Consider the following 20,055-nt stretch of genomic DNA (forward strand, 5'->3'; position numbering starts at 1 on the left):
AAATCTTTTGGTAAATTTAAATTTGGTTTTTGGCTTTTCGGTTAGGGGGGCATCCTACAGCCAGATTGATTATGACACTTTCCCCGGCCACTTTTCCCGGCTTCTGACGCAAATGCGCCCCAACATATGCAACGAGTGTTTTATGTAATGGAAAATTACCAAACTGCCGGAGACAAACAAAAAGCGAACCAAATTGGCGCCAGATAGAAGAAACAAGTTTGCGGCTCATGCATTTGACACATGCCAAAGGAGGGGTGCAAAAAACTTTCGTCGCCACCCTCGGGTTGGTGGGTGGATACAAAAATAATGGTGATGATGATGATCTGATATGCCCTTGAATCAGCAGCAGCCGAAATGTTGAACGCGCGTGTGGCCGTCCAGGCAAAATCGTTTCATTTCATTTCGTTTCGTTACGTTACGTTTTTGTGCGGATTTGTCGGCAAACGGCAAACAATGGGACGACGTGGCTCTGTTCCTGAAATTCCCAAAAATAGCCAAACGACAAGGCTCAAAGGCAACAGTAGCCGCACGTCACCGCAGAACCAGCTGCCACGCCCACAACTCCCAAAAATATTTGGGTTGATTAGGCTGCTAATGGGTAACAACGGGAGGATAAGATATCACAATATAAAGCAAGAATGTTGGGGGTGGAACTTGATTACAATCGTACATTTTAATGGCAAAGTTATAAATAAAACTCGAGGGTCTTTAAAGTTGAATATGTTTTTTTAATCTAATAAAAATTAGCTGTTCCTAAAACATTAACTAGTTAATTTCAACTTCAATCCATTTAATTTGTACCTTTTCATGCTGCGATTTAGAAAGACAAAAGTATTTCAAGGGTAATCCCATTGTCCATTCATCGTTAGGACTTAATGTATTCCTTTTTCCTTTTGTTGTCGCTTCATACTTAAGACCGTCATCAGCATTTCTCATGGATTTTCCACACAGCCCACGCTTCCTTCCCGGTAATTTTGCATGCTCGAGCGATTTTTTGTTGTGCTTCGCATGTTTAATTTAGCCCGACTTTTGCCATTTCTGCGTTTCTCGCATTCAACACAAAACCCACAGCTTCCCGGCTCTTCAAACACTTGCATGTTTGGGCCTGCCCCGTGGGGCCAAGGCCAAAAAGGATAGTGGTCCTGCGACCATTTGGACGTCCCGACTGGGCTCATGATTGTGCTCCACAGCTGGCTGACCGCCCGGGGGCGCTTCGGGTTACTTTTAAATTAATTATGCGCTTAATTGTCTAATTATTGCACAGCAACAAACAAAAAAGGTCAAATGAGGAGGGGGGAGCAAATAGTTAGCCTCGGGAATTCATACTGTTCACTTTTCTGGCAACCAGAATGAGGGATAGTTTTCCCAGAAAGCTTTTAGTTTCCGGAAAAAAAAGGTTTTCGTTTTGGAAGCTAAAACTGATAAACGATGGTATAACACATTTTCAGCTCCTAGTAATTAAGTGATGAGCTTATTTACTGTTTCCCCTTAAAATCCGTCTATAAATCTGATTAAAATGTAATGAATTTCTTTAAAAAAAAATGTTTCCACCCTCTATCGCACTCCGTAAAATATCTGATTAATGGAAGCCACCAAGCAGCTCCATAAATTTTAAACTTCTCAAATCCCTTTGCACCTCATTCCCCGATTACGAAAAACGTTCCGCAATAAGACTTTTTGTTTGTTATCATTTTAGGCTATTTATATTTTACACCTGGATGAACGCCACAACCTTTTTTCATTAAATTTCTCTTTGCTTTCAGAAACACGCATGAAAAACTTTGCGAAAAGATTCTGCAAAGAAAAGTTCAAGGTGAGGCGCTTATTCTTTTTATGCTTGGCAGGAAAATGTATGAATTTCCACCGCCGCCCCCTCATTAAAAAGGGTGGAAAATGTAATAAGAGATGGCAAAAAAAAAAAGTGTAAGAATAATAGAAAAAATTCTTGTGGCGTCTGTGAATAATTTGTTAAAATTAAGCCCAGCCCAAGGGCGTGGCCAACACTCTCTAATGATATATACCGTTGCAGCAGTGGGTGGTGGGTGGTTTTTGCGGGTGGCGAATGAGCCTTGCCGTGGGTGACATAAAAATATTATAAATGTAAATGGCGAACGTCGACGTCTCTGTTGTCGAGCACATTTCTCATGTGAGCCAAGGAAAACAAAGGACTCTTGGCCAGGTTGGGGGAGTTGGAAATGAATACTGTGTAGTTACTCTGGCTGGCAGACAAAGCGTCGTCGTGCCATAAAAAACTGCAAGTAAGGGAACACTTGGCTTATGCTAAACGGGTCCAAATGTATTATGTACTTCAGTGTGCGGCATTTAGTAGAAGTATCTTTAAAAAACTTTTCCACTGATTAAATATTTTGAACATTTAAAAGCTAATATGATTTATTAGCTATTTTCAAATATTTACTCCGAAGCTTGTTCTTTTTAACTAACACCCAATTCACACAATTTATGTGCTCTCCAGAAAAATTTCCACGAAGTGACAATGATTTATTTGGAACATTGTACATAGCCTTATAAATTTTCATTTATAAAACACATACACCCATCAAAACCAACATTTCATACCCTATCAAAACACGGCACAAATTCAATATTCCCTTTTCCATTTTTGCTTCCTTTCATAAAAAAAAAATGAAAAAGAAAAATATGTAGCCGACTTTTCCGCGTCATGTTGCATAAGCTTGTGTGGGTGCGTGCGTGTGCCTGCAGGTGTGTGAGTTTCAGGTGGAGCGTGTGCCATAAGCATGACAAGCTGTCATTGTTTTTTGTGCCACGTCCTTGTTTTTGTGCCGCCTGCTTCGGCGCCTTCCCCGCCTTCTCCGCCTTTTGATCCTTTTCTCTCATGACTTTATTCCTCTCAACAAGTTGCTCATACGCCACGTTGTACTAATAAGTTAATAGCTCCTCTCGCGCGTCCTTTTTTTCTCTCCTTCACTTTCTCTACTTCTGACAAATTGGAAAAAACCCCGAAATAAAATAGGATTTTGTACGTGTCAGAGAAAGTTATAACAATGGGGAAAGGTTCAAGTGAGTAACAAAATATATGGCGTAAAATTGCTGAAGTCATGGATTGAACCGGGGAAAGGGAGTGGAGGCGGAAAAATCGAGGCCAAGATGGCTGGTAATAATCTAAAGATTTCCCGAGCCGGCAACCGACAGCTCAAGGTCCCAGTTCCTTTGTTGGGGCTCTCCTTCAGCATCCTTTTCCCTAATCCAACCCTATCATTGATGGGCGACGCTCTAATAAATTTCAATACTCGACGGACAAACAATGCCACAACGATTTGAATGAAGTTGCCACTTTATCGTGAGCCGCGCACACATAAGAATATATATTATATAGCGATTGCCTAGGCATTATCCCAGCAGAGAACCATGAGGGCCTTCGGGCTCAAAGGCTGCTCGCTGTTGATAAGCCACGTTACGATTTATCCTTTATCTTTTGGCTTGAGGTAGGCCTTACGTAACTCGTTACAGCACAGCACACTTCTCACTCTTTTGTATCTTCTCTTCTATCAATAATTTATGAAACGCTTTTCATATTTATGACAGACACGCGTGCAATTGTGAATATTTATAACAACGAAAAAGGATGCTAAACGTGCCTGGCTTTAATCTTCTTACTCCTTCATTTCGCGTTGCTTAAAATCCGCTCAACCATTTATCAATGTCCTGCTTTAGTATATTAGAAGCCGGAACATGCTCGCGTTCTGATTTTATTGTAAACTTAACACGCTCACAGCGCTGTCTTGATGGACAAATGACGACCATTTAATGGTAATCGCCAGAGATAATGATATTTCAACAACAAAAAAAGGCGAGTAATGCTTATATATACTGAAAAGAGGGTAAGGTTATTTAGGACATAAATATAAGTCAACAAAATATGTTTGCCTATTAAATATTTTCATTTTCAGTCCTCTTTAACAGTGTGCATGATTCATATTAAGTTGAAGATTTGGTTATTTGAAAATTGTTACTAAAAAACCCAACCAAACATTTTTCTGTTTTTTTATTTCTATATTATATTACAATTTTCATTTAGAAATTTAATGAATTTTAACTATTTTTTCTGTATGTAGGTAACCGCACTCTTAACTAATTTGAATTTGTTACGAAAACTTTCTTAGCTTTCTCGCCGCTACTTTGCTTTTCCAGAAACGCGTTTCCTGTAAACTGGACGCTTTTTCTGACCACCCCCACTCACTCTATTAACCCCTAACTGACCTTATTACACATATTTGTTAGGCTAAAAATATATACATATTTTCTGTCGTTTCTCATTGCTGCTGATGACATTTATTCTGGCACGCGATGTCAATTAGCATTCTCAGTTGAAATATGGCTGATAGTCGGGAAACAAAGTACGAAAAACGGCGGTTGATAAACCGCGGAGTCGTGTGAACTCAGGGAGTTGGAATTCTGTGTAACATGTGAGAAATATTTCCTATTTACTTTTGCATTTTCTGGTGTTGCACCACCGCAACACCACCTGCATGACATGTCCAAAAAAAAAAAAAAAAAGTCGGAAAATTTACGCGCCCGGTAATTGACAAAGGCTCGTGGGTTGCAAAAGTCGAGACTTTTGGTTGGGCGCCAGTTGGGACTACTGTGCGTATGCGTAATATGAACCACAAAGGGGCCCACGAAAATGGGAACAGGAGCGATAGACCACAAATCTTAAATGTCAAATGGCTTGAGTGACATTTGTATTGATTAGTAAATGCGATTAATCATGACTTTTGTGTGTGCGGTGTGTTGGGTGTGCGGAGCATGTGGCACACAAGTCACAAAAATAATATTACACGAGATAAATCTACCGATTCGATCCCCTGAAATTCCTTTAATTCGGTCACATCTGTTGTTGCCATAAGCAAGCAATCAAGCAAATGTTTTCATCAAAAACCGCATAATGCCAATTTGCGTTTGGGATATTAATTTACAGTGAGCCTTCTCAAAAGTGAACAGATGTCGAGTAAAAGCAGATCCACATCTTTGAATTATAATTTCTCAAAGCCAAGTCAAAAAAACCACACAAGCCACAGAAAACATTATAAATAACCTAGTTCCTTTACATTTAGTAGGCACTGTAAAAAGTCGCCTGCTGTTGTTCTTTATTATATTTCTTCCCTCGACGTCGTCTTGATTATCACTCGATAATGACGTCACAGTGACCCATATAAAGACAAAAGACTAAAAAGTTTCATTCCAATATTGAAAGTAAATGACCAACAGCTGCTGCAAATAGTTAACTCACATCCAACAGCTGCAGACAGTGGGAAAGTGCAGGGAGAGCGATAAAGACAGGCATATACGAAAAGAAAGAAATAGAAAGATATTAAAAAAAGAGGCGGTAGCAAAAAAAAAAAACACGTTCAACACGTTCAGCGAAACTGAAACTAAACAAGTTGTGACCCAAATTCGCTCAACAAATATTATAATGGGGCCTCACTCATCTTCAAAGCCATTTCCCCACCTCTTTCCTTTCTCATATTTTTCCGGCTCTTGCTTCCGAACTAATTAGCCTGTAATTGAGCACTTTCCAAATGACGCAATAAATTTGATTTTCTTTTTGGCTAATTAATTAGCTAATCATAAACGTAAGCAGAGACTTAAGCATTATTATTCAATTCAAGTAAGTAGAGCGGGATTAAAACGAGATATATGGGCAAATTTAGTGTTTATAAATTGGTAAATATATGTATGGTTTAAAAAGAGTTGAAGAAAAAGAGAGGGGGAGAGTAAAAACCGATGAAGTGTCAAGTTCAAAAAGCTTTGTCCAATGCTCCATCAGCTGACTGAGCATTTCCTACTTATTTATAGATAAGGCCCAAAGTAAAGCCAACAAGACTACGAAAAAGCAACCTGACCGATCCACGCAACAACAACTTTCTATATCTCTGTTGCTATAGTTTTTGTTTGCTTGGCATTCGGTTCGGCACGTGTGCCGTTATAAGGGGATGTAGCTCAGATGGTAGAGCGCTCGCTTAGCATGTGAGAGGTACGGGGATCGATGCCCCGCATCTCCAGTTGATAACTTTTTTTTTAAGTATTCAATACAATTCACCACCGTTTTTTAAAGTTTTTACAAAATAATTACAGCTTTTGGGTTGAAAAACATAAATGTTTGAGTGCATAGTTACATTCAATATTAACAAAATGACGCAAATAAGTTGTATGTTATCGTGCAGTTATAACAATTTATTAGCTGTTTAATGTTTTTGCCATTTACCATTGCACGAATTTTCTTGCTTTAAATTTCTTTGACTACTGTAAAATTTACAATCTTTCCTGTCCCGAAAATTGTGCTTTTTGTAAAGTCAAGAAAACCGCATTTCATTCGCGAGCCCTCAGTTTTCCCAGCACTTGAGTCAAGGACAAAAGGCCTTAAAATGGACGCACTGCAGCATTAAAAACAAGAAAAAAGGAATAAAATAAAAATTGAACGGGGAAAAAAATGTTGAGATAAAAAGCACTGAAAAAAGCAACGGAAAAAGAGAAATCACGAATGCGTCATAAAAACTTTGCACATCAATGCGCAGCGCGGAAAAGGGCGATGGCGGGGGGCGTGGCCGGCGAATAGATAGCGGATGGGGCCATCAGCAGCCACTTTTGAGCCAAGCATCTAGCCAACAAAGTCCTGGGCAAAAACCGCGTTGATATACAGTTGCGGTAAATGTAATAGCATTGAGAATTCTATGTTTCTCCTTAAACCCATTTTTCAAAAAGATATTATTTAACTACTGACACTCAGAATACAAAAATAATTATTTTTTTTACAGTTTTTAGAAGTGAGGATATACTCTTAGCAAGCTTAACCAAATGATCAAATTATAACAATTTCTTCTGCATTTGTGTATAGTGTGTTATATAAATAAAAAAGAATTCGCTCCTGCTGTTTGGACCAAGATGCGAGCCAAGCGAAGGCACTTGAAAATCCAGCAAAAAGTGAGCAATAAGAGGAGCTGAAGTGGTGTGGGCTTGGCTCTGAAGGGTAACTGACCAAATGGTTTGGGTCAGGCCGGAGAACGTTTTTATTGCAATTTCTGCCTGCCAGCCAGCCCGTCCAGTCGCTGTATGCGTGCTATATAGCCGACAGCCTCATTTGTTGATGGATTAGTCAAAGAGCAGCCACAGGGGAAACAGGCAGGAGGGGATAAGGGAGGAGGACTGGGCTGGGTGGTTGGCTGACTGGCTGGCTGGGGGAGCAGCAGGAGCATTTCCTCATTTGCCTGTGGCAATGCAATTTTACTGCTGCAGTTTGCGGCTCCTGCAGTGCATTTTGGCCCCAAACGAGCGCAAGGGAGACGAAAAACAACGAGGAGCTTGGCCACATTTTTGCTGCTCATTTTGGCATCATTAAAGCCTTCAGTTACGGCATTTTTCTCCTGCCTTTTTGTCTCCTTTTCCTGGCACGCACAGCACAAAATTTTGATTGATGATTGAATGCAACGGCAGCAGCTACAACCTCTGATGAGCAACAGCTGCTTAATGATTGAGCGAAGGGCGAAAAGGAAGCCAACTTAAAATTGTTGTAAGACATCTTGAAACACACTTTAAGCTCATTATATATATAGTATATTTGGTATACTTAAGTAATCAAACCTTAAGTCAGGCTGATTCATGCTTTTAAACTTTTTCGGATAACGTGACTCAAAGAACTAAAACAGATCATAAAAGAAGTGAGAATTGAGTAAATTAGGTCAGCTTACTGGACACACACATTCTTGGAAACTTTTTACGAATTCAGCTCAGTATTAAAATGATACCTTAAATGAAATGAATATCCACACATACATAAGTTCTAATTGTTCCTTCAATTGCAGATATTAAAAAAAGAAACTACGAATTAAAACCATTAAAATGTTCAATAAAATATGAAATTCAAATTATACAAGAAATATTTCTTTTTTTTTTGTAAAAATAAAATGAATTTGTTTTCAAGAGCAGTAACAAACGATAATTAAAAATACTGTGACATAAAGAAAGAAAAAATGAAACATTTTTATTGAAAATTTCTCTGGAAAAAATTATAACAATACCAAGTCCTTGAAGCGCTGCTGCCCACGCATTTATTTTCGTACTTTTATCTTTTTAAGGTGTTTTTATTTTTGTCAATGCCGTTGGCATTGTTTTGATGTAATTTTACTGGTGAAAATATTTGAATTTTTTATATGCTTCAAGAGAATTTCGTTGTTTCAATATTTAACCTAAAGGCATTTTCTTATTTACAGAGGCAAAGCAAATACCAGCACATTTTATTTTAAATTGTAAATGATTTAAATGAAAATCATACAAATGATTTTATTTTAATTGGATTTATTTGTGTAAATTTCGAGAAAAGGTATTCTCTTTGTCATCTGTCTATATTTGGTTTAAACTTTTTGTTTTAACTGTAAGGAATTTGTAGATTTTTATACTAATCTTTTGAAAATGTATAACCCTTAAGAAAAATCTTTATACTGCCCTGCATTTTTAAACTGCAATGCTTCAACCTTTTATGTGGAAATATTTGTGTAACTTTTCTTTCGGGTTTTTCTTTTAAAATTTTCGGCATTTTAACAACCGAATTGCTGCCTTTTGTGGTTGTGTTGTTTGGCAACAAAGTCCAACATTTGGTAATCCGTTTAGACTGAAAGCAATTTGGCAACTGCATTTCGAAGCGATTTAAATATTTAATTTAAACATTTTTAAGTGTGAGTGGGTTTCTTGCTTGAGAAAAAAAATCGGTATTAGCATATGTTTTGAACAAACATTTGTTCGACAAATGTTTCCTATTTCTACACAAAAAAAAAAAAAAAACATGTCTTGATTAATCACCAGTTTTGGGCGTGATATGGCTCTGAGTCAGTTCGAGTTGCAGCTGACGCAATACAACCGCATTCCTTTTGGCCTTTTGAACTTGGCGTTTTTAGCTTACAATGATACTATAGAAGTCCGGTTAAGACAACTTATCAATTTCCCACAAAAAGTGATGAATAAACTAAAGCCACACTCTAGTTTCCCATTTAGGTTTCTCACATAAATTGCAATCAAATCCGACTGCCATATCAGTTCCCTTGACTGTGATCTCATCGATGCTTCGATAATTTATCCGTAAATCAATAATGGATAATGCAAAATAAACTTGATCTGTTATTCCTAACCGTTTAAGTGTCATTAATTCTGGTCAAATATTTGTGTTGCTTTAATCTCAGCAGAAATAGAACGGACGTCATAGGGTCAGTTAAATATTTTCCCACACCACCAAACTGGAAAATAATGTCACAACAAAATCAGCGAAAATAAGAGGAAGAGTCGAGCGGCAGACACAAAACATGTTTTAAAATGCATAAATTAAGGAGGTTGGGCGTATAAAAAAAAAAAAAAAAAAACAATGAAAAAGCGGCAGCCAAGCCAAATGCAAATCAGCATTGAGGCCACAGCGAAAAAAGGAGGGCAGCCATGGGAGCTGGTGGGCGTGTTAATTGCACACACTGGGACACAGTGCTTCCAAGAAGTTCTAAAACAATATTCCCTTAAATTTTTTTTTCGTTTAAAGGTATGCAAGTTATTTCAGAAAATTTCCTATTGATCATTATCGTACGAAAAATATTCTGTTTATTACTATAAATTGGTTAAGCAAGTTAATATATCAAAAAATGTTACAAACAATAATTACAATTTTAAATAAAATATGTATGTCAAACTTTTTAAAAAGCCCCTTAAAAAATCTAAGCTAGAATATTTATAGTAAGGCTCAATGTCTACACATTAGCACGGCAAAATAGCACAAAATCAGCAAAGCCCTAAATTTGTTTTTGTTTCTTTTGGGCCCAGTTTACGCCGACGCCGTTTGCAGGTATTAAGGTAAAAATCCAGGTGCGTAATTGTCGACGTGTGTGTGAATTTAATAATGCATTGACAGGCGGAAATGTAAAGCAAAACACAAAATGCAAATGCAAAAAGTCAGCGAAGCACAAAAAAAGGGGGAAAAGAGAATAAAACAAAACCTCAAACAGCTGATGATGACGATTCAAAAGGCAGCGCTGCTTTTGTGTGGTTTAATGACCTTGCCCAAGTTGCTTCGTCTCGCTCGCACCCGCAACAAGAAAAGGGGGAGAATGAGGACGGGGGCCTTTGGTATTTGCTCCCCTGCCAAGCTGACGCCATGTGGTCGCTAATGCGGGAAGGAGAGGGAACACTGGCGGGAATGAGACAAAGTTCGTGCCTAATTTTAATTTTATGCACACTTCGCACGCCTCACACTCCCAGCCCCTCGCCTTCCCCTCTTTCCACCTGAATATATCACCCTCTCCCTCACACGTTTTATTGGCAGAAAACAGCGAATTTTATTTTTAAACTATTAAAACTGTTTCGACAAGAGAATTGTGTCAAGTGTAAATCGAATACATTGTGGGCTGCCTTCTTTATTTAGAGATATGATAAAATTAAATAGGAAAAAGAAATACAAAAAACACAAAAAAAAAATTGCATGTGGGCGTGAAATCATCGCCTCCCTTTTTCGCAAGTTGTTTATAGAAATGCATAAAATTCCCATCAAAGGCAGACCATAAAAAAGCTTGTATAAAAATCGTAAAATCAGGAAGAGCAGAACTTGCCATATTTATTAGAAATATATGTTTTTCAGCGTTGGGTCTATTTAAAACAGTCACAATTTATGACCTTATAACACATACGTTCCCAAGAAAGTCAATGACATATGTGGTTGTGGGAGGTATTATCTCTGGGTGTGGGAAACGACTTGAAATGAAAGGAAATGAAATGGCACTGGCAAAATGAATGGAAAATGTGACGCTGAAAGTGGATTCATTATGTGGCAACCTGGCAACAACGTTTTGAAGAGGAAACGTGGCGATAGCAAGGTCTTTACTAATTATGATGTAAGGAAAAGAGATTAGGAGCTTAAGAATGGTAGAAAGACTATATATTTCAGGCACTAAAATAACAACAATAATATACATACAAATATTTTATTATAAATAGATTTATAGACCGGAAGTATAGTGAGAGATTAAAATATAGTAAGAGAACCAAAGAAATGATTTTGTATGTTAAATATTCTACATAAATAAGTAAGAAACAGCTGTTTTAATGACCTCAAAGTGAAGCTAGCTGATTAAAAACTTTCAAGTTCAATGGCTTCTAGGCGAGCTAGTTCTAATCAGTAACTTCTCGACAAGTTTTTATTTCACTTTTCCCCTAGGGGAGAGTGGGGTAATGTCGTCAGTGGGGCAAAGTCGTCACTCGCTATTATCTTAAAAAATATAAGGGCTACCAACCCAATTTTTTTAGCGTAAGTGTATTGCACTATTCCTACATTACCAACGGAGTTTGGGAGAATTATAGGTTATGTGTAATTATTTATTCATCAGAAAGTGTTTCGGAGCCTCAAAAGTAATTTTTCTCCGGCGCAGAACTTTTTTTCTTCCAAGTACATTTTTGATCAAAGAAGTATAAAGATGAGTTATTATTGTTGAGAAATGTTTGGCGAACACGAGATGGTAGGTTGTGTAACACCTGATTCGAGTTTCGATTTGTTATTCATGTTTTTATCAAAAAATGTCGCGTGGGGCATTGTCGTCACTCAACGGGTGGGGCAAAGTCGTCACTGTATTATCTCAGACTGAAATACAAACTCGTATCAATTTATTATTGTTTTGTGATTGTTTATGTAAAGTATTAAATATAAAATATAATTTCTCCAAAATGTTCTTAAAAAAAAAATAAAATTCTAAAAAAGAGGTCGCACAAAGAAAAATCTTTAAGAAATTCTGATTTTTGCTTTCTATCCTTCACTTAGATCTGAATGTGTCAAATTTTTGCAAAAAATAGGTATAGTGTTCCACTTTTTTATATGTATGAATATCAATAAATGTGTGTTTGACAAGTTGAAATAGTTTTGTGCACATGGGTACCTATATTTGCATTCATTATTCTATGTGACGACTTTGCCCCAGGGGGGTGACGACTTTGCCCCACGATTTTTCAATTTTCCAATTTTGACTTCTTTCAGATAACAGTTTCGTATTAATAAACAAGTGAGAGGATGTCCGAAATACTTACTGCATTTTATAGCCAGATCTTTTCCGAATCCAACCATGTATATTACATGATAAAAATAAGTTATTTTATCAACAAATTACGCAATTAAAAAAAAAGTGACGACAATGCCCCACTCTCCCCTACTTATAAAGTGTTATCAAATCAGAAGCCTTTGAGACTCACGGGCAATTCCTTGGAATTCAAGCAGAGTTTAATCACAGTCAATTCCAGTGGCAATTACGCCAGACATTCAACCTCATTCTCATTTTAATCTTTAATGATAATCGTGATCAGATGTATAAAACTGACTATTTTTTGCTTTTAGTGAATTTTATTCCAAGCTTTTTTGTTTTCCCTATCTTATCTTGGCCACCAAGTAAAGTTTATTTAATTCTCCTCCCAATCAGTATCTAGGGCAAATAAACAATTGACTGACAGACAGTATTACGTTTATTTGTCCAACGAATGTCGAGTGACTAATTTCATTTTGATTATTTTGTTCTAGTGAGGATGAAAATGGTGTGGAGCTCTTAGAGCAATGAACTTTGTTTTTGTTGTCTATCATTCTGTCTTATCTCTGAAAATGGGGGAAAGCCAACATAAAAAATCAAGAAAAGTGCTGCTAATGGCTTTTTAGAAGGCGAAGTGTCAATTTGTCTATCGTAGAGGAATGGGATAAACAGATTCAATAGTTTGATTTTCTATTTAAAGAACCCACGCGAAGTCATAAATCAGCGAAAAGTCTAAAAAAGAAACAAAGAAATCCATCAATGTTCATAAAATAGAAAACTATTTGAAGGTGGTCTACAGTTTATAATGTTTCAATTGTTTTATGTTTAATTTAAAATAATAATAATAGATTTAGTAGAACCATTAATCCTTGTATCACTTTTTAGTAGGTTAGGGGCATGCATCACTAGTAAAACAGAATAATTATCAGTTGCGGCGGGAAAGAAAATCGAAAATTGTGAGACACAAATGGCAACCTTGACAAAGGCATCTGCAGCAGAATTAAAAAAAAAAAAACCTGCTAAATTACACCGTCGACGTTGATAGAGTTCTTTTCTTCGCGTTTCTTTTCGCGGCTTTTTGTCTTTTGCATTTCCCAGGGCTGCTGTTGTCACTTATTACTTTTTTCGCGTCTGCAACATTCTTTTTATTCCTTTGTTGTCTTCATCTGCACATCAAAATCTCATATGCAGCCATGACACGAAAGATTTTCCTGTGTTTTACTAATCATTTTTTGCTATCTTCTTAAATCCTTTGGGTTGCCCTACAGTTGTAAAACAAAATATAGCCATATTCATTTCCATATTAATTATAAGAGTTTTCCTAGTTTTTAAGGTCGGTATTCAATAAGCTAGAGCCAAAAACAAATTTTTTTAGAAGGGCTTAACTCGATTAAAAATTACCCCCAGCTGTTTTCATTCTCACGATTACTTTTCAATGGGCTCCTCCCACGTAAAAACCCGTTCCAACCAAAATGTTCAATTGAAATTTTCCTGTTCAGCCCGAAAATAAACTTACCCACTCCGCCCCAGACGAGTGAAGGAAAGAGCGACAGATAACACGTATTTTTGCTTACCTGCAAAGAAAATAAAGAAGGGGGAAATTAATCAATAAATATATATCTTTTATGGACGTGCACTAAAGTAGAGTTAAGTAAAGCCGACAACATTTTCAACATTTTATTTGGCAGCAAATCATTTTGCAAGTGTCATAAATAATTCCCATACTCGATTCCAGTCGAGAGTCGAGTGAGTTTTAAGACTATCTTAAAGACTGAGACAGACAAGTGCAGGTTGGCTTATAATTTATGCAACTATATTTCGATTTTCCTTCTTTTTCGATTTTACCATGTTGTCAACAACTGAAACCAGTTTTGGAAAAAATCAGTCGGATAAATGTTGGAAATTATGTGAATAGTTAGGTTGTTTTGATCCTGAGTAGATGCAATGTAAGATTCTTTTTTACATTTAAAAACTTTTTGTTTATATTTTTAAACCTACGTTTATTTTCTACTTTACGCGATGACATTATATTCAAAACCCAGCTGAGTGTAAAATTAAGTTATCCACTCCCACACAGTGCAAAACTCATCAATTAAGACGCAAAAAGCATACAAGTGACAGCTAACAAATAAAATGCATTTACCAAATCAACTTTGCAGCTACAGCCACGACAATAAAAATGAGTGAAGTGAATTAAGAAATCGATAAAAAAATACTGCTTCGTTTTCGACCTCGTTCAGCGCATTGCCTTCCTCATATCTGAGGAATTACGTTGATTAATTGCAAATTAGATGTTTGGAGATCAATGGACAATCATCAAATTGATTGCAATTTGCATGCTGAATGGCCCAACTAATTAAGCTTCAATTTTACTCAATTTGATTGGATTTCATTGGAGGCGAAAACAACAAACCAATCGAAAGGTGGATTGACCCCTAACAAACATCAACAGCCCGCAATCAAATTTATTGCTGTTGTTGACTGTTGATTAGTTTTGATTAGGTTATGTGAAATTTCCCAGGCCTAAAGCAACAACACCACACAGAGATTATTTGCCGCTTGCATTATTTGATGTGATTGAATATGTTTCCACTTTAAAGCAAAACTATCGCAACTTTTTAAACACTTATCAAAGCAAAACACCAATTTATATTTAGAGTGAGAAAAATGTATATCTCTTTAAATTCGCACAAGCAGCGCTCTAGGCGGGGCATATAAAAAATAAGTAAATAAACTGTTAAGAAGTTGGGAAAGTTGAAAAACTGGAATGCTGCGTAGCACACACCTGCTTACTACATTCTCCTCCTCCGTCGACTGATGATGAAAATGTTTATTACATTTCCTGTTTTAACTATTGCAGTCGCAAATGACACAAAAAACACTCTCTTGACAAACCTCGAGTCGCTCAAAAAGGGAAATTAAAGGAAACGGATGTATGCCAAAGGGTTGGAGCATTACAAACAACAATTAGACGATAAGGAAACATAATTGCAGCCCGGGGCTTAAGCAACTTCCTCGAGATAGTTACAAAGGCGATGGGTTCTCTTTGCAGATGGAAAGGAAAGGATTTCATTAAAATAAATGTGCACTCAAATATAAACAAAGTTTGAAATCTCCAAAGGCAGTTAGGTTGTTTAAAAAGCATGTTTACTAATTGAAATGAGTTTTACAGAATAGGATACGATTTAAATTAAATTTAAAGCAGCTAAAATTTAAAGAACTGATATTAAGGTAGAAGTAAAAGCCATTTATCTGAAGATTACTAGGGAAGCATAAAAGTAGCCCGAGTTTCCAACAGTTTTCCATTAAGTTTTTCTGGGAAAACCGTGACCAAACGTGCTTGGAAGTACAAAAACTATATTCCCCAACAAATAACACTATTCCCATCTCAAAGTTCTTCGCTTTGCATTTACATAGAACAGGGAATCACCTGCTTAAGGTTTTTCTTTATTTCAACTTGTCAGTTATTCCCATTCGTTTCTTTTTTTACATTTTCGTGGCCAAACCGCAAACGTGTTTGGCATTTAAAATCGATGCAAGAAAATGCAGCCACAAAAGGGCGGGGGCTGGGAGGGGAAAAGTGCGGGGAAAACTCCGGGGGCAAGAAGAGTAAATGCAGAAAAGAGTTGAGCAGTCGTCAGTCAACACAACTGACACGCAATAGTTACACCGAAAGGTAGACAGGAAAAGGAGGAGGGAGATGGAAATGGGCGGAAAATAGGGAAATGCGGAGGGCTCGAAGACGAGCAGCCAACTGAGACGTTTGTCTGCCTCCTTCAGTTGTTATTGTTAGCCGTGTAATTAGGTTGTTGAACAGGCGGTTTTTCTCCCTTTTTTGGCCATTCACATGTTGTACAATAATTGTGTAATTTCACTTACTTCAAACCCATTCTGTTGTCTACCCCACGGTGCATGTCTGAGAGTTTTCTTTTCAACTGAATAATTTCAATTTCTCCCCCATTTTTTATCTAAACCACTGACTTATAAATGTGGCGAATATTTTGATAAATTCTTGTAATAAAAACCCAAAAATACAATTTAACGGTCGGCCTTAAATCAAATGAAAATTCGGGCGAATGAAGGAAGACCACTGAAAAAAAATAGAACATAAATTGCCTTGGCCACAGCAAATAAAACACATGTGGTCCCAGATAAGCGAGAAATGAGGGGAGAAAACACATAAAGGGGACTGGCAGAGAGATATCAATGAGTTGCCTTTGGGGGCGACGCAACAGGGCGTATGCGTAATGTAATTTAAATTTGTACAACCATAAAATGATTTCGCAGTCAAACGAAAAAGCACATATAAATAAATAAAACCAAATGCGAATTAAATGGAGAATTTAATGTTTAAAAGCCTAAAAAACGTTTACGAGACCAATATGAATGTTATTGAAGTGGAATCCAGAGAATCCTTAAAATTTCCCTAAAAACTAAGTCTAATATAACTGATATGAAAGAGGTATATTTTATACTTTATAGGAGTGCTTAAGCGTGAAACTAAGCCAGTTGTGTGACAAATAAATAATTTAATAACCAATTTAATTAAGTGAAATAGTTCTATGAAATGACTTTTATTTTAATGGCAACTAAATAAACACCTGAACCAATGGCCAACCCCTTAAAAAATATTATCACACCTTAACCCACGAAGAAGCCAAGTCAGAGCCATTAAAACTACATATACCCAACAAATTAAAGAACAATAAAAACGCATGACCACATGCCCGAAAGGGGGCGTGTCCGCGGTCCAGTCAAGGCCAGGGGGCGGTGGGTAGAGGCCACAGGTGGCACAGGGGCATAGCCACAGACTCCCGACTCCGACTCCGGCTCGAGTTGAATAAACCCCGACTAAAGTCAACAGCAAACCATAGAGAACTCGTTGGAGTTTCTTTTTTTTTATATTTTCTTCTGTTTATTTTTTTGTGTCGTAAACGGATCGGAATCGGACTGGCAACAGTTGGACTTGGACAGGCCTAAAGTTGATAACCTTGAGAGCATTTTCATGCGAAAGTTCAATGAATTTTTAGTTTCTACTTCCATGTAGAGGAGGAGACAGGGAGAGCGAAACTCACATGTGACTCCAAGAAGTAGCCAACAAAAGCGACGGCGGCGGGGGAAAAGTGAAACAAAAACCAGACTAAACATTGTCGAATGATGCAGCACGAAATGGGGGCTGCAAAGGGGTAAGGCAGAAGCTGAGAACCAGTTCAGCAAATGGACTAAAAACAAGTAAGAACGATGATCCGGGGAAAAGTAATGCGGCCTTGTGATACCCGGTAGATACATTTGTACATTAGTTCTATGTAACATGATTAGAGTGACCATAAGGTCCTGAAATTGGAACAGTGTGGCCTTGCAGCTTACACAAAATTACGATTCTAGAGTTAAAAGTGTCTCACTAAAACTTGTGATTAGTCAATATAAGAAACCAGTGATCCCTAGTGTTTGTTTAGGAATTCTATGATTACAGGGTATCAAAACTGCACGCAGGATAAGGCAAGTGAGTTTTTGAGATAGGAACAGAGAAGGGAGAGTGTAAGAACGAGATGGGGAGGTGTGTGAAATCGATGCGTCGTCGAAGTCTTCGTTTCTCCTTCGTCTGTCTTCGCTTTTAGTCGAAGCTCATGAAATGCGCAGGAAATCAATGATTCGCTTCGGTTTCGATTACACACACACACATACTGGCCACACACACACTTGTGCATATGACGGCTATTTGCAACATGTTGCCGCAACACGCACAGCATGTTGCTGAAAGCATTTGCAATAAATTAACTAAAATTACAGACAATTATTAAGCATTGATCAAGCGTATAACTTGAGCGATGATCGCTCTCTGATTTTAGCTTTTTTCTCTTTTCTTTCTCCTTTATTCCCTTTACCTCAATTCTTGTTGCATGTTTGCATTTTTTACCCCCTTACTTGCATATTTATTGGGGCGTTTGTGCATTTTAATTAAGCGATTTGTCAATTGCAGACGACTTCGTGCTGTTGAGAAATGCTTCAGGGAGTCCGCTGAGAAGGAGAATTATTGATTGCGATTGCCTGGGCAAACGGAAAATTATATAGAATGAGCAGGACCAAAAAGAAGAAGATACATCGATGGTCAAGCTGGTAGGCGGTATGCAATTAGTCAATCATAGGGTTCAATCCGGGTCTCAATCTGATGAAGTTAATTGAAATTGAAGACAGAATAAGACTTGGGGTGTTAATCAAATTATAAAAAGATATTAAGCCTTCAAAGAAATATAAATTGAAAATATTCAGAAGGACGAGTTCAATCGTAACAATTATTTAACAGAAAAAAAATTATAATTGAAAACTTTAGAACTAACTTCTTAACCTAATAAACTATAGTCTAAATTACTATCATCTAGCTATACACTTATTTTAACATCCTGCCTGAGTAACTGATAATGTCTTCCTGTTATTCCACCAATACCCTTTCCTATGAATCTCTCCTTCCTGTTTTTTATGGAGTTCCCTTCCCTGTTCTCAAGTTTTCTCCTCCTTTCTGATGTAATTTGAGAGTCGTGAAAGCCGCAGACATTATACATAATTTAATATGAATATTATGAGCTAAAACAGCCGAGGGAGACGGGGGAATTCCCCTTCCGTCTTGGCCCTTAATGACAAACCGGAGTGCTGCACTTCAACACTTTTAGTGGCAATTTACAGGAGCTGACCACAAATGCGGAGAAGGAGTAAGAGCAGTAAAAACAAAAACTTAAGCATCAGAAGAGGACAAAGACGGCAACAATAATTGACCACAGCAAAAGTTTTTGTCTGATTATGACAGCAACAGATGGGAAAAAAGAGCGTAAAAAGTGAGTAGCCAAAGGGAAACAGAGAACAAAAATTCTATAATTTTTTATAATTGTTTATAAGATTAGATTTAATATTGAGAAGGGTTTAATATTACAAAATAAAAATATTGATATGTAAATAATAATTATTTTTGAAAATTTTAGAAGTAAACTTGTAAACATTTGTTTAAAGTAGCAATCGGGTTGTAAATCCTACAAAAGATAGTGCGTTTTCTGCTGTGACTTCTCGTCTGCCCCTTTTTTCACGCATTCACATGCAGATGATGTGAAGTGCAAATAATTATGACAGCCAGGCAAGCATGGAAGTGCGAGAGGGAAGGTACTAAAAAATGCTGAACGGAAGCAGCTTAAGTATAAAAAAAAAAAACATGCGCTGATGAAAAAAAGGGAGGTGCAAAAACAAAACCCACAGCAAATCTTCGCACACCTGCAAATGACAACAACAATACCGCGATGGAGCCAGAAAAAAGTGCAACACTTGAACTTTGGAGCAGCTGCAGCAGCAGAAACGAGATGCAGGGGGTCAGTCAGTCGACGGGAAGAAAGGAGGCTGGGGGCGTTGAGTCAGCAAAAGCCAGCAAATCCAACAGCCACACCTCCGAGCAGCAGCTAACCATTCCATAAAAATGTATGGTAATGGGTCCGAAGAAGTTAACCCTTTACATGGCAATAACTCCGATTTTCTTCATTTTTTTTTGTTTGGTAGATAAGTGAAAATAAAAAATACACTTCTTTTTATTTTTTTAATTTTTTTGGTTTTACCTTATTTTTTCTATGTGTAAAGCTACTTTAATGCATATTTGCAACAAGGCAAAATTGTTGATTTATTCGTATTATAATGCAACAAACACAAAAACTCGACAATATATAACTAAATATAATTTTTACCTGTTTATAAGTATAAATTAAATTAACTATACTTTTTTTTTTTTGATATTTATATTTGGATGAGAAACTGCACAACCAGTTCAGATTTCCACATTCACCAAATTGGCGGGAAAAGTAATTATCTGTTGAGTATTGGACAGAATTCTGAGTGACTAACACTTGTTATATAAAAAACGAAAGTTTCTGAACTGCATCAAAAAGATTTCAGAAAGTTTTGCAACGCCCGTTGAAAAATAAATGAATTTGAACGGTATGATGCAGATATGCAT

General features: G+C 37.1%; 1 protein-coding gene and 1 non-coding gene across 3 annotated transcripts in view; one reads left to right on the forward strand and one right to left on the reverse strand.

Moving 5' to 3' along the window:
• The window catches only part of LOC108096230 (serine/threonine-protein kinase NLK), a 72,660-nt gene that overhangs the window by 19,260 nt on the left and 33,345 nt on the right, over positions 1-20,055 (reverse strand). The window lies entirely within an intron of this gene.
• Positions 5,969-6,041, forward strand: Trnaa-agc. The gene has a single exon. It is a non-coding gene; the product is annotated as a tRNA-Ala (tRNA).

This window comes from Drosophila ficusphila, unplaced genomic scaffold (genome assembly GCF_018152265.1).
Source record: "Drosophila ficusphila isolate 14025-0441.05 unplaced genomic scaffold, ASM1815226v1 contig_106, whole genome shotgun sequence".
In the NCBI taxonomy this organism is placed as follows: Eukaryota; Metazoa; Arthropoda; class Insecta; order Diptera; family Drosophilidae; genus Drosophila; species Drosophila ficusphila.